Raw genomic sequence first — 18,805 nt, 5'->3', positions numbered from 1 at the left:
GATACCTTGATAGTCGGATTGAAGAACGACGAAGAATGAGAATGAAACTTTCACCAATTTTGAGGAACGACGAAGCTTGTTGTTGGTAATAGTGATTAAGAGGAGCTAATTCGCCAAAATTTTGCGAGCTTGGAGATTAATTGCTTCAATTTCGTATTTTCAGAATGAGTATGTTTGTGAAATTGATGGAAATTACGATTTGATGTGTGAGAAAATTGGTGGAAGTTTATATTGGAGCCACAAGGCAGAAGAGGAGTAAAGCCGGTGAGAGAAAGAGCAGATTCACATCGATGATTTAAGGAGATATGGAGGAGGGAAATGAGGAAAAGGAATTGAGGAAAAGAAACGGCGCAGTGAGAATAAGGGATGAGGGAAGGAGTGAGAGAGAAATAGTTAGGGAAAACGGCGCTCAATGCATTTAAAACCCTATTCCTAAAAAAATATATTAAAAAACCCTAATAATCCTATTGCGGTGGTTTCTTCCAGGAACCGCATCAATAGGTTCAAATAATATATTTTTTTATATTATTTTAATATATTGCTGCAGTTTTTTCAGAAACCGCGACAACATGTTTGGTCAAATAGTCAAAATTTTTCAAAAAATATTTGTTGAAACCATATTGCTGCGATTTTCGGTCGAAACCGTAACAATATGGTTATTTTATATTTTTCCTTTTCTTTTTACGTCATATTTTGCTGCATATGGGTATCACCGCAGCAATAAGCAATTATTCTACTAGTGTCACTCAGCCTTCAAAAAGTCATGAGAGAAGGATCTCCCTAACACTTTACAGATTATTGTAAGCTTCTATGATTTGGATAAGTCCATATATTCTTTGTTAGAAATGGGTATAAAATTTCATTATCTTTTAAAGGTGACGGTTTAGTCGATCACATCAAAGGGGAGGTCAGGGAGTTGTAGGGGAATGTTGATAGGAATTGAACTCCCTGCATTAAATTGGGATTCAACCACCAAAACTTCCAAATATGAGGCAGGATCATTTATGGGAGGGACTTCACTATTAGTGACAAGGGGAAGAATGAATATTGGGGTCAAGGGGACGAGGTGGAAAGGGTGGGGTCGGTGGGTACCTGGGATTTTGAATTCCTGATTTCACTGCCATCATCCGAGCTGCTGATGGAGACCTGGCTAGGGCTATGAACTATGGCCTTGAGGGCGGTGGGTGGGGGTAGGGGGGTTTAATTTGTTGTGGGGTTTTTTCTCTCTCTTTCTCTTTCTAACATCTCTCATCTAGACTCTAACGAAAGATCCAATTAAGTCTGGTATATATATATTTTTGTATCTCAGTCGAAGTCAATTTTATATTTTGAATGTTGGATTCAAAAATGAATGTTGATTTCGTATCTTAGATGTTAGATACTAAGGGTCCGTTTGATTCAACTTATTTTGTCTTATACTATTTTATCTAAACTTTTCTTATCTTATCTTATCTTATCTTATCTTATCTTATCTAAGCTGATCTTATCTTATCCTATATTATCTTATTTGTTTATGAAATGAGTGAAGATAAGTTGAACAGAACATCTAATCTTATCTTATCTTAACTTATCTGATCTTATTTTATATTATCTGATCTTATTTTATATTATCTGATCTCATTTTATCTTATAAGATCTTAAATAAGTTATACGAAGTTGAACAGAACAGAGCTTAATACAGACTATTGATTATTAAATGTGATGTGGGTTAATCTGGAAGGAATTTTCTTTTTGCATCCCCATCTATCAATTGTTAGTTATTGGATAATATTTTACATATAATATTATCCAATATTAGTATTCAAATATTATTATATATGTCTCGTTTTAGCAGAAATATGAGAAAAAAAAAAGTCATCAAAATGATGTACACATGGACATTGAAATATGGGGGTATATTCGATATTTGAATTTTTTGAGATCGAACTCAAATTCTGTAATTTCAATTATCAGATTCCAAAATATCAGAGCGTACTCAACCCTGCATATCTCGGACAATCAAGACCACAATGCTATGAACATTAGTTTTCTTCGGCAATATATAATTTTATTATTTAGTACCATAACCACAAGTTCTCCATCCAACAACAAACTTACATCAGCTGATTTTTATAGCTTAAAAGCAACCACAACTCCACAAGTAACTAATAGCACATACATAATATCAAGATAGTATTATTTCAGAATTAAACACTTGATCAACATTAAACAAGTAACTTGGAGAAGCTAAGGTGCATAATTATTTGGCACAAGGCCTGTTGCAGATGCATCTTCTGCGAAAGCCTTTACAATTGCCGTCAGGAAATCCCTCACTGTTGCAAGCTGATTCACAGTTCCTCTTGCTAACACATATTCCCCTGAACCTATGACTTGGAGTCACACATGTTCTTGCTTCTGCAACTCTTGGCCCAATCTCTTTTCATCCATCACAAATTCACAACCACGTAAAAATATTCAAAGAAATATAACAAAAAAAACTGTGTTAGCATTAATGATATTCAATGAGATAGATGTAGTCGTGTAGAAGTATCTATATATCTATTATTGTCTTATAAAATCATAACTATATTATTGTGACTAGTAGATAATGATCATCCAAATAATTTTAGTTATTGTAAAAATTTATCGCACGTACATGATACAAACTTGACAATTACCTAGTCGTTTTTCTTTTCCGAAATTTGAGACATAAGGAGTAATACATTTAGAAGAGGAACTATTGTAATAGACGATGTTATAGTAAATCGATTTACATTATATTATCTTATTTATGATGTTATAGCAACAAAAAAATGTGATCAAATGTAAAATAACTACAGAAATATGTACCTATCTGACTAGGTGAGAATGAATGACTTCATTTATTTATTTTTTGAGGGTGTTCTTTATATGAGTGTTGCTAAAGTTCATAATAATTACAAACTTTTTACCATATACCTTCGACAAGCTTTTTTATTCATCATATATCATCATACTTTTCGGAATTCACCATATATTGTTCAATTTCTTAAAAACCAATCATATGTCCTTAATGATTAGAGCTCTTCATCAATTTTTTAAGTCATTAACCCCTAATTTTGTTACCAAACCCTAATTAATCCCTATTTGATTGTCAACCTTAATTAACCACCATTAAAACACCACAAATCACCCCTTTCATCATCCTTCCTCCGTAACACTTTTCCTTCTTTTTTGGCCTTAGTGAATAGAGACTAATTAAGGTTTATTAATGGAATTAAAGGTTAATGATTAAAAAAGTTGATAGTCGTCAATCATTAAAGGCACAATGGTGAATTATCATAAAGTTGAGGGGTATATAGTGAATTTTGAAGACATCGAGGGCACATGATGAATAAAAAATTTATAAAGGATAAATGGTGAAAGATCCGTAATAATTAATATATCTTCTGTTACAAAATTCTACTCACTTTAAGTGCTGATGATCGATGGTGATTAAACCTAAAAGTATTTACCAACATATAGATACAGTTTTCCTCGAGAAAAAAGAAGAAAAAAAAAGGGAAGGGATAAAAAAGAATAATTTAGCACAAACATGTATTACTAAAGATTTGTTTTAAGTATAATCAACTAGTTATTAGACCCGGGTTATGACCCAAGTAAGAAAAAAAAATTCATTTATTGATATTGTACTAAAAATGATAACACTAATATAAATATCACTTGGTCTAGTGGTTAAGACTTTAGTTTATGAATTTGAGGTCAAATACTATGCAATTTATATGAAGTAAAATACCCTTAAGGAGAGTCTCACGTAGCACAGTAACTTATTTGGCCTTTTATTAGATTTATATATACAGATATTTTACAAGACCTAAAATAGATGCATGTGATTTTAAACTTCATCTGGAAGGATTGTTAATTAACAAATTGGACTAGAAATCAATGTAATAAACTTCCAAATATTGAAAAAGGGGGTATAAGGAACCTGTGGCCAAGACAAGCAAGAGCGCAAGCAAAATTGCGGCAAAGGGCCTCATAGGCTGCTTCATAGTTTTGCAAGAAAAAATCACAAGAGGTTTAAGAAACTTTTAAGTGTAATATATGTTTTTGTGTTGCAAATCAACTATGTATTTAGGGTTATTTATAGGGAAAAAAATGTGCATATAAAAAAACCTGTGTAACCATACCCATTTTGTCTTCACCCCTGAACCCACAATATGTGCTTCTAGTCGGATCTTTATTTTGTCACCCAAAAATAATACATTATTGAAGACAAGCAAAGAAAGCCGATGCACCCATAGTTTCACACATTGGCTCATCATCAACCACACAAATAGGAAGGAGGGCTCCATCACGCACCAAGAAGTTTAGTTCATTTTGAACACTTAACATATATATAATATTGGTACTAAAATGCGTTTTTAGTGAGTCCTAAAGAGTTTTGTATCAATATCAGCTAAAAACTTCCTAATACTAATTTTCTATAAACATGATATCATTTAAAATTTTCTGAACACCACCAAAGTACAACATCTAGTACTAAACTACAATCTATTTATTTTTGGATTTCTCATTTTACGAGATCACAATATTCAATGTTAGCAGGAAAAAAGACACGTGGTAAACATATGATCCTACAGGATGAACTTTTTTGAATGTGTTTGGTTACAAATAATATAAAAATCGCATTGTCTCCAAATTTATATTTCGAGTGATGTGAAATGTTACTCATCAAGGTCTATCAAGGCAAGTAGTACTTCTCAAGGAAAATGAAACTACATGCATAAAATAATCAACTTAGTTACGTCAGAAAATTTGCTCCATTCATCTCATATTAACTTGAACACATTCTTCTTTCATTTGTCACCTACTAAGTTGAGCATGTCATTTTGTTGATACGAGGTGTATTTATTAGAGTATATATAAATATTCTTTAGTATGTAAATAGTCATATCTTTAGTATGTGAATATTTTGATAATATATTTGATCAATTGGCAATTGTTGGGGCTCCAATATCTAACCAATGGCTAGTCGTCTTGCGCCATTGTGGTGGCCTCACAGAGGCTTATAATAGTGTTGGTCCTCTCATTGAGCATAACAACCCTTTTCCTTCGTTTGATCAAGCACGGTCCATGATCCTCTTGGCTGAACAAATTATGGCCAACTCTTACGCCTCTAATGAAAAATCTGCAAGCGACTGGTGGTGGTGGCTCTTTTTCTCCGTCTCATAACCGTGACAATAATGGTCACCAAAATTTAAAACGTAAAGGGGGTGGTGGTGGTCACCGTGGCTGCAGTGGCAAAGGTTGCAATGGCGGTGGTGGCCAAAAAAAAGGGGTGTGGCTCAAGTGGTCGGAGTACCTCCCCCCAACAGCAGCCGGGAGCTCAAGACAACTTCCTCTCTCTCCTACGTCATGGCAATATCCTTACCAAGGGTGGTATGGGTGGGTCTTGTAGCAGCCTTGGGCCAGCCCACCATTCCCATATCCATCTTAACTAGGTTGGCATCCAACTGTGCAGCAAAACAGGGCTCCTAACATTCTAGGCCCGATCAGGCCCATGCTACCACTGTGGGTCATCAGCCTTCCCTGGTGGACTCTTCTTCAGGTTATACTCCTACAAATACTCATCAGGCATACGCTTACTCTTGCTCCCTCGGATTCTCAGTGGTACATGGACAACCGACGCAATCTTTCACATGATGGCCAATCAAGGTACACTCATGTCCTATTTTAATTTGATCACCAATCGTAATATTGTTGTTGGTAATGGCCATGCTATTCCAATTCTGGATTATGGTCAATCATCCTTGCCTTATCCTCGCCCCCTTTTCTCATAGAAAATGTCCTCCATAAACTTATAAAAACCCTCATTTTTTTGTTCGTCTGATAGTTGGGTTGTCTGTTAAATTTAATCCTTTTGAGTTTTCTATGAAGGATTTTCAAATAGGGATGTCTATCGTGAGGTGTAATATCTTAGGTGATCTTTATCTTATCATAACTTCTCCTTCAAATTAGACTTTTACCCCTTCTCCAAAAACCTTTGCTATTTTATCTCCTTCTTTATGGCATGATAGATCAGCACATCAGGGAGCACTTGTTTCACGCTCTCTTAGCAAGAGCAATTTAATTCAATGTGATAAGTTTTATTCTTTTCCTTTGGGGAAACAAGTTAAATTGTTATTCTAGGATTCTGATTCACAGTGATATCTGGACATCACCGATAATGAGCTCTTTCGATCACTGTTATTATGCGTTTTTTCTTGATAATTACACTAATTTCATTTGGACCTTTCCCATTTCCCATAAGTCTAAAGTGCGAGAACTTTTTATTTCTTTTTGTGTACCTATATATGCACACTCAATTTGAACTGAAAATTAAGTCCTTTCAATGTGATAATGGTATAGAATAGAGACGATAGTCCTCTTAGACATTTCTTTGATCAACATGGCATGTCTTTGCGGTTTTCTTTTCCTCATACTTCCCCTCAAAATAGCAAAGCCAAAAGAAAAATCTGAACCATTAACATATTATTTGTACTTGCTACACTACTTACTTATATTCGTGACCCTTACCATGTCTTTTTAGGGTATAATCTAATCATAGAGGCTATAAGTGTTAATATATCTTGAGACATAAGATAATAATTTCCCGTCATGTGTTATTTGATGAGACGATTTTTCCCTTTGCAAAAGTGCATGCTCCCACTGCCCTTACTTATGATTTTTTGGGTTCTCCCTTATCTCCCTCTATTTATATTCCTCGGGTTGATCCGCTCCTAAGGCCCATCATAATTCGATCTAGCAATAGCCTCCCATTGGGAAGAATAGTTTGCTTGGGGTTCATGGGCTTGTTCAATCAACCATGTATCCCTTGTGGACTACCCAGCTAGCTTCTCCGCCCTTGGATATTCTTCTTGCTCTAGGGTCTTCTCCCACAGCCACACCCCTGGCCCAAACTATTTCCCATCGTCCACATCCTCCCCCCTCCTTGTCCACTCCACGACCCAATCCCTTGCACCTAGTCTGCATTCTCCTTCTCTCCTTACCATGTCTACCTCCCACTTTAACAGGCATTAACTTGTCTCATTCTCTCGATGCGGTTTCCCCTCTGGCCCAACCGGGTTCCCTACTTCTCGTTCTTCTCGCATGACCCCGTCTCTAAAATGGTATTATTAACCCCAAGAATCTGTTTAATCTCACTACTAGAGTTATGAAATTTCTCCATCCTTGTAACCCCATTACAACTTTATATGACCCCAATTTGAAAGTGACTATGCTAGATGAATATGATTCTCGTATTAAAAATAATTTGTGGGAGTTGGTTTCTCATCCTTCTGATGTTAGTGTTATTCGTTGAATGTAGATTTTTTTTTCATAAAGAGGACACTAATTGTGTCCTTAAAAGGAAGCTTGTCTCGATGTGATGACATGTCTCAACATGTAGGTGTGGGTTGTGGTGAGACTTTCGGTCCGGTTGTCGAACCGGCCTCTATTTACACAATGCTTAGTCTAGCTCTTTCTAAGTCGTGGGAAATTCATCAATTGGATGTCAAAAATGCTTTCATACATGGCATATCTTTGAGATTGTGTATATTGTTGGTTCCCCTCATTCTATGCATCCTGACTATGGTTGTATGTTAAGTAGTCTTTATATAGCCTTAAACAAGCTCATTGGGTTTGGTATTTCGGTCCGATTGTCGAACCGACCTCTATTTACACAATGCTTAGTCTAACTCTTTCTAAGTCGTGGGAAATTCATCAATTGGATGTCAGAAATGCTTTCATACACGGCATATCTTTGAGATCGTGTATATTGTTGGTTCCCCTCATTCTATGCATCCTGACTATGGTTGTCTGTTAAGAAGTCTTTATATAGCCTTAAACAAGCTCATCGGGTTTGGTATCGGTTGTTTGCATATTATGTTGCCACTATGGGGTTCACTCACAACAAATCGGATCATTCCTTATTCATCTACAAAAATGATAAGGATATGGCCTACCTTCTTCTTTACGTTGATGACATCATTCTCACTACTTCTTTAGATACAATTCATCATTAGACTATTATTACTCACCTTGGTTCTGAGTTTGCTATGAAAACTTGGGTCCTTTGAGTTAATTATTTCTTGGGCATTGTTGTCACTCGTCACAAGGGTGGTATCTTCCTTTCTCAGAGGAAATATGCTCATGAAATTATTGAGTGAGCTGGTATGATCTTTTGCAGGCCCTCTTCTACACTTTTGATTCCAAGTCTAAACTTGGTGTCAACTCTGGTTCTCCTATCACGGATCCCACTCTTTACGTCACTCTTGTTGGTCCATTACACAGTATTTGACTCTCACGCTGCTTGAGATATCATATGCACTTCAATAAGTGTGTCTTTATATGCATTACCCTTGGGAACACCACATGCATGCCCTCAAATGCATTGTGCGTACCCTATGCTTGCTTCAAAAAAAATTCATTGTGCGTTATGTTTAAGGTACTCTTCATCTTGGCTTACATTTATATTCCTCCTATGTCGTCACTGGCCTTGTATCTTACATCAATGTTGATTGGAGGTTTGCCTTGATACCCGTCGTTCTACATTCGGGTATTACATTTTCTTGGGTGACAATATGTCTTTTTGGTCATCTAAACGACAAGCTAATTTGTCTCGTTCTAGTGCCGAATTTGAGTTATTATGGTGTGGCTACTGTCGTTATCGACTATTGTTGGATTGAGAACCTTCTTTTGGACCTTCATTCTCCCCTTAAGAAGGCCATGTTAGTGTATTGTGATGATGTTAGTGCTGTCTACCTTTTCGGTAATCATGTTCAACACCAACGTACTAAGCATATTGAAATGAATATTTTATTTTTCGCGAAAAAGTGGCATGTTGTGAAGTTCATGTTTTTCATGTTTCCCCCATTATCAGATTACTGATATCTTTACCAAGGGGCTTCCGCTCAAAGTCTTCACTAATTTTCTGCGAGAGAGTATTAGAGTTTATGTAAATATTCTCTAATATGTAATAGTCATATCTTCAGTATGTGAATACTAGTCTTATATGCAAGTATAGCTTTTATATAAACTCTCCTGAGTTATTATGTTAATCAAGTAATCAATCATCATACAGTATTAGCAAATTATAAAGAATAGCATCAAGACAACTTAGTTATTGGATGATCATAATGCCCACTATTGTTATTTGTTCTATAAAAGATAAAGTATTATTCTAGCCTCATTAAGTTATCTGTTCGACTGTTATCATTAATAAGACTAGAACTTTTTGCACGCGGTGCGTGCTTGAATTTTTTTCGAACAAAAACTCAATTTTCTTCGACATAATAGTCAAAATTTGAACATTATATGTAATACTCCGTATTTTTAGTAAGTTATTATTTATATTTTTATAAAAGTTTTAGTTTTTGAAAAAGGTTTTATTTACTAAAAAGGCGTATTATTTATTAGAAAGGCTTTTATAAGAAAGGTTTTGGGTATTTAAAACGAATTTTAGCCCAAATGAATTTTGGGCCTAACTTTCCTAAGTTTTACATTCAAGTAGTTGTTTCAAAATAAAATTAAAAATATTTTAAAAACAATTTCAAAAAGGTTTGTAAAAAGAAAAGAAGAAAAAAAAGGTTTATAAAAAGAAAAAGATTTTAATGAAAAAAAAAAAGGAAAAAAAATTTCTGCCGCAAACTCATAACTCACGCCAGTGAGTTACATGTTTATCAAATTTTTGTAATCTTTTCTTTTAACTTATCTTTTAGTTATTTTACCAATTTATATCTTTTCCTAATCTTAGTTGGATAAGCGTAAATATTAGTTATATCTTAGCTAGATTAGTTTATCTTTTTCCTTAAATCTATCTTTTAGTTTCCTAATCCTATCTCGATTCTACTTTTCCAACTAGTATAAATAGGGGTCTCCACCCATCATATTTTTCACACCAAATTTGAGAAATAAATCTCTTTTCTCAAGTTTAAACTCTCTCTCCCTCTTAGCCTACTTTTTTTCTTCTCCCTAGTAGTTATTATTATTCAAGGTGCGTGTATTTGCAGATCTTTAATAATTGTTTTGCAAGTATAGTATCATGTTTTTAGGAAAATATTTTGGATTCAAATACATGTTTTTATGAGTTTTATTATGAACTGCATATTTTTTTTATGAACATGTTTAAATGTTTATAAATTTTATTTATGAACTTTGAACTATGTCTTTCTTTTAATATATTTATAAAGTTTGATCTTTGAATTTATATTCAAAATATTTTAGAAGGAGTTTGATCGTTTGATCGTTTGATTCATGTTTAAATATTTAAAAAGGTGTTTTTGAACTATTATTATTTTTCAAAGGTTAACCCTTGAGCAAGTTATTTTATTTATGCCTTTATATGGCTAAGTTTTAAGAATTATTATTCTTTTTAAAGGAGGATTATTTTAGAAGGATTTTTATTAGTCATATGATCTTTTATGATCACAATTTATAAAGAGGCCACGGCTTGTTATTTATTAGCAAGAACGGTAGCTATTATATTATTTACCCATGTACTTTTTGTATAAGTCATGTGGACAAGGTAGTTCCCCTCGTAATAGATTCAGTAAGGAATACTAAACTTGGAGGGTGTGCACACTTTAGGCAAGGTACCTAGGCAAGGAAAAAGGATTTTTATCAAGGTTATATACTTTATATTATACAACTATTATCAAGTATCCAAGAAAGGTTTTTCGAAATTAAATATTTCAAAAGTTTAATTAAATAAAGTGTTTAATATTCCGCATATACATGTACTCAGTATTTTTACTGACATGCTTTTGTTTTGTTTTGTTTTATGGCTTTGTCCCTATGATGACCCTTTTGGTAAGCAGATTTTACAGGTTGATATGATGCATACTTCATATGGGGGAGCTAGTGAGGAATAATAATTAGTTCAGGAGTTGTTATTCTATTTCCTTTAATCCATTGTTATATAGTTGTACGATAAAGTTTATATTAATAAAGAGAAGTTATTTAAGTTATTTCCGCTGCATTAGTTTCAAGTTCAGTTAGTAGTTAGTATTAAAGCCTTTAACGTTATCACGTGGCGGTAATACTCTCAAGTTTCTCAAGGAGTTTTATATTAAAATAAGTTTTCAAAAGAGAGAAATTTGGGGGTGTTACATTATACATACGAATTATAATTGTTTTTAGTTGCAAAATTTGATTGGTTTAGTTTCTGTCACTTAAGTCTCTCACCATTCTTTTTGTTTTTTTTTTTTTTACTTTTCAAAGTTAAATTCTATGAATAAAATAGAATTTTTTTTTAAATTTATCTATGATTTCTAATATTATAATTTTTTAGTTGATTTTTGAATTATGTATAGTACTTCATAAATTGTAAAGAAAGTAGACACTTTGATTTCAAGTCAATTTTTTCATAGGTTGTAGTTTGTAAGTGATTTTTTAAGTTTTTGTAAATTTTCCTCATTTTAGTGATTTGCATAATGTAAATTATGCAATTTTATGATTTTAGTTGACTTGTGAGTGATTATTATAATTATATTTTTGATATTTTTGTTTGAAGTCCCCTTTGATTTGTAAGTGAATTTGTAATTTAGAATGGGAAGGGGGTAAGATAGTCTCTTCATTCAGGGACACCATAACTCCCCCCTTCCCTTATATAATAGAGATATGTTGTACTTTAATTCTTGAATGATATTTTATATAAACATTTTTACCTTATAATTTATCGCTATTATATAATAGGAAAAAATACGTCCAAATATATGTAAAAGTTTCATTATATATAGGAAATACTATAAAAAAAGTAAATAATTTTTTTCCTTGTCTAATTTCTAAATTCTGATTTCACTACAAATACACCTCTATTTTTTTTTAATCATGACCCACCATTAATTGTGAATGGTTCTTGAGAATAGTGATTTGTAAGTAAGTTTTTGTAAATGTTTTTGTATGTATTGACGTTCTAGGTTATTAGTTTTAGTTTGTACTCCCTCCGTTTCCTAAAGATCTTCCCACTTACTGTTCCTACAGATACCAAGGAAAATCAAGTTGTGTGGGGCATGGTGTGAGTAAAGTAGGGGAGAGAAAAGGGTTAAGATAAATAAAGAGAAAGAGAGTAAAATTGAATTAATAATGTAATGGTGGACCATATGATAGTGACATGAGAGGGGTAGATAGGGAAATTTGTTTTGCCAAATAAGGAATAAAGCAAAAGAGGGAAGATCTTTTGAAAACACCCTTAAACGGAAAGAGGGAAGATCTTTAGGAAACGGAGGGAGTATATTAATTTTAAGTTTTAATAAAGTTTCCTGATTATTTGAGTGATTTGCGTGATTTTTATAACGTGATTTTTTCAATTGTATGGGTGATTTGTAAAGTTTCTTCTTTTAAGTGATTTATGAGTGAGTGTTGTAAATTTATTTTCGGTATTTTGATTTTTGACATTCCTTTTGTAATTTAGAAAGAGAAGGGGGGTAAAATAGGCGTTTCAAAAGAGGACACCATTGCTCCCCCTCCCTTATATAATAGAGATTATTCCAGATCACTAATCAAATACGCAGTATACACTCGAGCACCATTATTCTCATAATCCTCAGTAAAGTTAGCTTGTCACAACAGATCTCTCATAAAAACAATTCTCACATTTGGATACCAGTTTTATAAGTTTGGATATTTTATACTTGATTTGTTCATATTCATCCCTAAATGCAAAAAAAATAAGAAGATCCTCTTTTTTTAACAGACATTACAAGTCATATATATACATAACCACGATGCTATGAACACTAGATACATCAAGCAATAATAACAATAATTTTCAGTACCAGAACCATAATGTTTTCAATCGAACAACACACTCACTGTAATACATTTTTTAAACCTCAAAGCCACCACAAGTAGCTAATAGCACATATAGTAAGATTGTATTATTTCAGAACCACATAGTACGTAGAGTAGTAGACACTTATGACTTAACCAACTTAAACAAGTAGCTTGAAGAAGCTAAGGTACATAATTATTTGGCGCAAGGCCTGTTGCAAATACATCTTCTGCGTGCGCCTTGACAACTTCCATCAGGAAATCCTTCACTGTTGCAAACTGATTCACAATTTCTCTTTCTAACACATAATCCCCTGAACCTCTGGCTTGGAGTTCCACAAGTTCTTGCTTCTGCGACTCTTGGCCCAATCTCTTTTCATCCATTACAATGGGGTAAAAATTATTGAAAGAATAGTAACAAAGTGTTGTGTTAATAGAGTTAACCAAATTGAATGAGATAAATGTACAAGTAACTATGCATGTACTATACTACTCCCTCCGTCCCAAAATATAGTTCCCATTTTCATTTTGGGTGTCCCAAAATGTAGTTCCCATTTCCATATTTAGTTCCACATTTTTCCGTAATTTTTGTAGAAAAATCGTGTCCCATCATTTATTTGCTTCTTGAATTTTGTTTTTTCCTTTGTTTGTTCAACCAAAATGTTACAATTAATGCTCTTTCACCAATTATTCTTCATTCTCTCTCCTAAAATCATCTTTTCCCATACAACATCTTTTTAAATAAACAAAAAATCTTTGTTATCTCTCTTAGATTACCGTGAAAAAAGGAAATGGTAACTATATTTTGGGATGGAGGGAATACTATTTAAAGTGAAACATGTGACGTACGGTTGCATGCATTCTGAAAAAAAAAAAATATTACTACGGATCACACGAATATATACATGGGGTAGAATAACAAGTGGTTAATTAGTTTCATGATAATATGGTTATATGGAGTGATAATAATAAGTGAGGTGCAAAATGTTAAACAAATGCATGCCACTTAATGGACTTAGTATACTCCGATCCTATAAGTCTATAACTTTTATTATTATATACCTATAGTTGTATGTAATGTGAACATGGTAGATTCAAGATTAATTTCTTACTTGTATATTTATGAAAGATGATTCCATCTAACCTAACAATCTAATACTTCCATTTCATATTATTTGTAACGATTAGACATTTTCTACTTACACTTTATATCAAATGTTGCAAATAATATAAAATGGAGATAGTATATCAAATTTAACTCTAGAAAGTACAAACAAGGGATAAAGTTTGCCGAAAATCAAAAGCGACAAGTTACAAGACAAAGATAAAGATCGAAAAAGGATATTAGGAAGACATGTTGGGTCATGCCATCTCATTATTAAAGCATTTTAAAGAATTCTAGAAAAGGATTCATGAAAGTGGTATCACTACTACATTAAAAGGCTAACGCGACACGTAAAAACCGTTGTATTATGGTCCAAAATGCGTCGTGATACACCTAATGCAACCACTTTGAATCGAGGAATAATAATAAAAAACCTCAAAACATACTTTATCAATGTCATTTGAACATCGGTATCAAGCATAAAAATGTATTATTTAATATGAAACAAAAAATGTTGTTATGGTAATTGAACAACCAATGTGAAGGAGTATTATATTGATGCCGCAAATTGAAATAGAAGTTTATACTTCCTCAATTCAAAATATTTGCAATACTTTGATTATATTTTGCACAAATTATGGAGTATTAAATTTGAATTTCTTTTTTTTATTAATTTATATAAAAATGTAAAGTATATTATAAATTTATAATGTTAAAGGTTTGAATTAGTCTAAATGTATATATTGAAAATATCAAATTACCAATACATATAGTTCAAGACACTCATTTAATTTTAGACATTAATAGACGTGGAATTTAATATATTGCACGTACTTTAAGATATATACTTCAAAATTAAGAGGAGAAGGAACCTGTGGCCAAGACAAGTAAGAGCACAAGAAAAATTGCGGCAAAGGGCTTCATTGACAGCTTCATAGTTTTGCAATACAAAATTCACAAGAGGTATAGGTAAGTTTTTTAGAAGTAATCTGATTTGGCGATGCAAATCCACAAGAAGTTTAAGCTAATTTATAGGTGAAAAAAAAAGTTTTGCCAAAAGCATGTGTATTGTACCAATTTTGTCTTGACGCCTAAAGCCATACCGAGTGCTTGATTATGCCGACGCGCGCGGATCATTATTTTGTCGCCTAAAAAAGTTCGGGGACAACACTAAAGCAAAAGATGATGAAAGAAAGAAATAAAGGGATGCGTACAGATAATCTTACAATTTTAGTGAATTTAAAACTTTTAATTTATGTTTGGTTTCTCCCATATCTCTACCATTAGTCGTAGATGCACGCATCGATAATTATATAGATATATGGATAAAGGAAGATGAAGATTGGGAGGTGGGAGGAAAAAGAGAAAACAGAAGAGAGTGAAAAAGTTAACGGTATTAGGGTTCTGTTAAGAGTAAGGTTATTATTTTGAGCACAAACACAAACCTTAGAGGGATTTGAAAAGTTTTCCAAATGTGAAGCATAATTTTAGAATTATGCCAAACCTCAAGGGTACTTGAGGAATTTTCCGTAAATTTTTAAAGGGTACTCTCGTCATTTCAAAGCGGGCATCATACATCCTCCCTTGACTTATATAATCTCTATTACATAAGTCAAGGAAGGAGGTATGGTGTCCCCTATAAAAAAGACTTATATAGCCCTAATCTAAAATATTTAAAAAAATATTTAAGATTTCTCATTCATTTCCTGATTAACAATTATGCATAATAAGGAAAATAGTAAAAAGAGAAAACTAACATAAAAAAAAAAGTTTAAGACAATTGCCATGAAAATGTTACTTGTAATGAGGAAACTAACATAACAAAGAAATTTTCCAATTGTAAAGCCAAAAATATTAAGTTTTCTTTTACCTAAATATTTGATAACATTACCGAGAAAAAAGAGTATATGTCATCTTTTATTTTTTGATCTTATAATTGTTGCAGTCAAGATGTTATTCAAGAGAAAATGTTAAACTTGATGAGTAAAAGTAAGCATAGATCAACTTCTCTTATCTTCATTTTCAATCCTATGATTTGTAACGATAAATTAGAAATATGAAGTATATGTTTATTTTTTGCATTAATATTAATGTTTTTTTATAATCTCGAAAATTAGTATTAATACTAATATGTTGTCATACGTATCGCGTGCATACTCGAACTAGTATGATTTATGAGAGCACAATCGTCCAATATTATCTAGGTACTCTTTTAACTTATTTTTGAGACGGTCTAAGCTGATTTTTATATTTTTTTGAATCCCAAACTAAAACTATTAACTAGACTCTGATAGCTACTATTAATCTAAAATAATAACTATTAGCCATGCAACCATAGTATACCTAAGTTCAGTGACAAATTGAATTTGAACATGAGAGAGGACATGGGATTTTTTAATTGTTGAAATTGAACATTATTGATTAATTAGTTAGGGTTTACTTATTGAAATTCGAAATTGAATTTTTGACAATTAATTTTATGAATACATTAGGAAATGACAAATGATACATGCAAGTCAAGTAAATCCAAGGGAAAACAAATTAAGCAACCCGATCTTATGACAAATGATACATTAGGCTCGTAGGATGCAATTGTAGTTTTAGTTTGAAGTTTAATCTTATGCGTTTTTTTAACAAAATTGGTTGTATGACTATGGATATTTTCATTGTAAGACTTATGTATTGAACTTTTTTTATGAAATTTTTTTCTACTATTTTTGTGTTTGTTATACATCCGTAACTCCGTATCCCCAAATTCAAATTCCTGGGTCCGTCACTGACTGTACCCCATGTCCCTTTCTAGATTGCCACTGCCTAAATCCTAGTCGTAGTCGTAGCCACATTAATAACTAATTACCAAACCCAGCAATGCCCCATTAAATATTATAGCACAATATGTAGGATTGTACGTCGGACTTGATGAAGCTGTTTTGATCCTTTTTTTCTTGACGTTGCCCACAAAACTTGAGTTAATATTTATGGTACTCTGGTTAATATAATAGCTTTGGGTTAATAGTCATAATTCAGATTGATAGTGATGATTTGAATTTAATTTGGGTAAATTTTATCTTATTTGTGTTATTATTTAGTATTTTCGTGTTATTTTTGGTGTTTTGGGTTAATAATTCGAACGTTCTTTTTATGAAAATCCACCCATTAATAGGTGGTTGGTAACTAAACCATCCCTAGATAAAACTCTGATAAAAGCTTATTTCCTTTTTTTTTTTGAGGGGAGCTTATTTCCTTAATATGTTGTCATGACGGTCCTTTTCCATTAATTAGCCAATTAACAACTAAAAAAATGTAACCACCATTTTACTTAATTCCTAATAAAACATATAAATAAAATGAAAAACACTCCACCTCACCCCAATCCCAGCCTAACGTAAATCTAGGCACCCCTACCCCCAATTGCCCACCCCGCCAAATCCAAAAACCCTCCCACCAAGGCACCTCTACCGCTGCCCCTTACCACTGCCTTATCCCGGCCAACCCAACCCAAAGCCGCTCCACCAATCTTATGAAGTGTATGATTATGTCAGTATGATATTAGTTGTCTCACAAGTCACAACCTTTGTAATAGCCTGTAATTTTAAGCAGTTCGGAAGTGTAGGTTGTTACAGATGGTATCATAGCATGGTTATTTTAGAGTTGTATTGATCTTCATATCATGACATATGAGTTTAAGATAGATCTATGAGATCGATTGAAAATGGATTTGAGTTATTAGTTGTTAAAAGATTGAGAATCTGGAAAAAAAATGGGCAAGGATTTCCACTACAAAAAAAATTGGATATAGAGGCACATCATCTGGCTGAGTTGCCTCTGAAACCCCCTTTTAGCATCACATAACCATAGTTGCCTCTAAATTATATGGTTTTTAGTGTCAAATATATTCTGGTGCCTCTAAAGATACATTTTAGCATCACATGTATGTTGGTTGTCTCTAAAACCATGTTTTTAGCATCACATGAATATTAGTTGTCTCTAAATCCATATTTTTAGCATCACATAAGTTTAGTTGTTTCTAAAGCCATTTTTTTTAGCATCAACTGTAGTTAGTTGCATCTAAAGCCATGTATTTAGAGTCACATGAATTTAGTTGTCTCTAAAGCCATTTGTTTTAGCATTAATTGTATTTAGTTGTCTCTAAAACCATGTATTTAGCGTCACATGAATTTAGTTGTCTCTAAAGCCATTTTTTTAGCATCGAGTGTAGTTAGTTGTCTCTAAAGCCATGTATTTAGCATCCCATGAATTTAGTTGTCTCCATAGCCCTTAATTTTAGCATCAATTGTAGTTAGTTGTCTTTAAAGCCATGTATTTAGTGTCACATGAATTTAGTTGTCTCTATATATAGCCATTTTTATCGGCATCACATAAATTATTGTTGTATCTAAAGATATTATTTAGTGCCACGTGAATTGTGCTTGGAGCGGAACTAACATTTTGAAGCTGACTGATTTTATATTTCTAAGATTATTGCGAAAAGAGAAATAAAAAAAAAAGAGAAAGAAGTCATGGAAAGTCGAATATTTAAACTTTTACAATCCAATGAATATATTAGATCCTCTAACGCTTAACTTACCAAAACTTTTAGAATCCAATGAATATATTAGAACCTGTAACTCTAATAAACTATATTAAGTGATCCTCAAATATTTTAAACAACTAGATATGTTATTAAAATTCTACAGAAAATTCGGCAGAGTTTCCTTTGTAATACGGACCGCCTAAAACTTAATTTAGGACTCGCGTCCGATTCATAATCCTGTATCCTCAAAATCCAGCAACCCAAACAAGGTTAAACTTTAATTTACAAACTCAACAACATGAGAACAACAGAAGCATAACAGCGGCACAACAACATAAGAATAACAGCAGCAGCAGATCAACATCAGAATAGAAGCATAACAGCAGAACTTGAAC

At 32.8% G+C, this 18,805-nt stretch overlaps 1 long non-coding RNA gene across 1 annotated transcript; it reads right to left on the bottom strand.

Annotated features, from left to right (window-relative positions):
- Positions 1 to 12,923: 12,923 nt before the first annotated feature.
- On the bottom strand, positions 12,924 to 15,318 carry LOC125497409 (uncharacterized). The gene is made up of 2 exons (XR_008969623.1): positions 14,711 to 15,318; positions 12,924 to 13,143 (listed from the first exon to the last, which is right to left on the bottom strand). It is a non-coding gene; the product is annotated as an uncharacterized LOC125497409 (long non-coding RNA).
- Between the last annotated feature and the right edge of the window lie 3,487 nt (positions 15,319 to 18,805).

Source organism: Beta vulgaris, chromosome 5 (assembly GCF_026745355.1).
Source record: "Beta vulgaris subsp. vulgaris cultivar EL10 chromosome 5, EL10.2, whole genome shotgun sequence".
NCBI classification, from domain to species: Eukaryota; Viridiplantae; Streptophyta; class Magnoliopsida; order Caryophyllales; family Amaranthaceae; genus Beta; species Beta vulgaris.
This window is presented reverse-complemented; position numbering and strand designations above follow the sequence as displayed.